The following is a 2,135-nucleotide window of genomic DNA, read 5'->3' on the forward strand; positions in this document are numbered from 1 at the left end:
CTGGTCCTTTGCTGGTTTAAACTGGTCCTTTGCTGGTTTATGCTGGTCACCAGCAAAAGGACCAGCATAAACCAGCATGCCAGCGTCAAAACATACCTAACCAGCATATGCTGTTTCTTTCAACATAGATGTCATTTCTCGAATCTTCTTAAGGCAATGTCTAACCTTTCCCCTTATGAGGTTTATCGCTGAGATATCAATCAACTAAACAGCATGAAATGCCAAACAGGTGAAAAGTTAAACAGGTGTAATATTAACCCTGTCAAAATGCCCTTTTCTTAGAGAGTTCAAGGCCAGAAGGAGTCGAAGCCCATATGAACCTACAGTCATGTTGAGAGTTTAGTGTTCACACAGAATGAGCAATTCTGCAATTCCCATTTAAAGCAAGATAAAACACACCGATGTTTCCTCATTGAATCTCGCTGTCGGTAACAGGAACATGAGTTACAGCCCAAAATCAATCACTAGAAACTCCCTTCTCATAAATGACAATAAAATGACTCGGCTTTCTCATGAAAGATGGAAAAGCCATTTATTAATCGTGAGTCATTTATCAACACAACAGAAAAGAAAAACAGCACAGGTTATTGTCCATGCATTTCCTTATTTGATCTGGCTTTATTTTTCTGTGAACAAGGAAACACTCATCTTGAGCAGTTCTGGTAGATCGGCAGGATTTCATTTCCTGATTGATTCATGCATATTCATATTTTGAAGGAGTAATGCTGACACACATGCACTGGAGATGGAGACTAGCTGTGTATACTTTGGATGAGATTATGTATTGTGCACACTATGCACTCACAGCGGCCTACATTCAGATTTGGTAAAAAGGTCACTCCTGTCACGTAGCGGTTGTGTTATTAAAACCACAAGGAATGAGTCAGGAACACAAATATGCTTAAACAATGATGGTTATTATGCTAACCATGTCGAATTAATATAAAGTACGACAGTCAGTAGAATAAATAGCTGTATTATAAAGTCTTACGTCACACTGATTTGAGAGCTATCACTGATAAAGAAACAAGCCACAGCTCAGCACATAAGCACACAGACAGCGCAGATGATGTGTTTCTTCATGATGACTGAGCAGGTAAAGCACAAGAGACCTGGTGTCTGTACAGAGGTTAGCAGAACTGGCTAGCAGAGGTCAGAGGTCGACGTACAGTATAATGTATAACATAGTATTAACCCTATAAGTGTCACCGCTTGGCACTCTTTTTTCCTTGTCTTTTTTTCCCCTTAACATATTTTAGCAATCATCGTAAATGATAATTTGAAAGCTTAAATGGAAATGTGACTTTGATATCTTTTAGCGGTCTCCTCCCCCTTAGTGGGCGGTGTCAAGTGTGATATTACAAAATGCATTACGATTTTGTAATCGAGTGTCATATTATTAAATGTTTAGTTCTTTTAGAATTACAGTTTTTATAATCTTAATAACATACATACCTGACAGAGAAATTTAGACATTTGTGACAGAAAAAACTAAATGCATAAAAAGATTAAATGGAGTTTGAATGGCACCTGGTGGCTGTTTGTGGTATAACACCCTCAATAAACTCTCACGGCAACCTCCATTTTTTATATATCAACTTCAAATTTGGAACATAACTCATGTAGGCATAAAGCTTTAATTTTATACCAATTTTAGATTCAAAAATATTTAGTAAGATATTTATTATATATAAAATAATAAAAAAATTGGTTTACAGTCAATTTACATGTCTATAACTTTTTGGTACGCTCATATTTTGAAAGGATTCTTCTTAAGAAAGAGTCCAACCTTTATGCCTGTATTCTAAAGTGTTCATGGTGTTTGTGTGTGTGTGTGTCTCTGTGTGTGTGTCTCTGTGTGTCTCTGTGTGTGTGTCTCCGTATGTTTGTGTCTGTGTGTGTCTCTGTGTGTGTGTCTCTGTGTGTGTGTCTCTGTGTGTTTGTGTCTGTCTGTCTGTGTGTGTGTCTGTCTGTGTCTGTCTGTCTGTGTGTGTGTCTGTGTGTGTGTCTGTCTGTGTGTGTGGTCTGTGTCTGCGTCTGCGTGTGTGTGTGTGCGTGTGTGTGCGTGTGTCTGTCTGTGTGTCTGTCTGTGTCTGTGTGTGTGTCTGCGTGTCTGTGTGTGTCTGTGTGTGTCT

General features: G+C 38.5%; 1 protein-coding gene across 1 annotated transcript in view; it reads left to right on the forward strand.

Moving 5' to 3' along the window:
• poc1a (POC1 centriolar protein A) overlaps positions 1 to 2,135 on the forward strand; it is a 90,689-nt gene that overhangs the window by 1,253 nt on the left and 87,301 nt on the right. The gene's annotated exons all lie outside the window — the stretch shown is intronic.

Source organism: Sinocyclocheilus grahami, unplaced genomic scaffold, assembly GCF_001515645.1.
Source record: "Sinocyclocheilus grahami isolate Dianchi unplaced genomic scaffold, SAMN03320097.WGS_v1.1 scaffold792.1, whole genome shotgun sequence".
Classification (NCBI taxonomy): domain Eukaryota; kingdom Metazoa; phylum Chordata; class Actinopteri; order Cypriniformes; family Cyprinidae; genus Sinocyclocheilus; species Sinocyclocheilus grahami.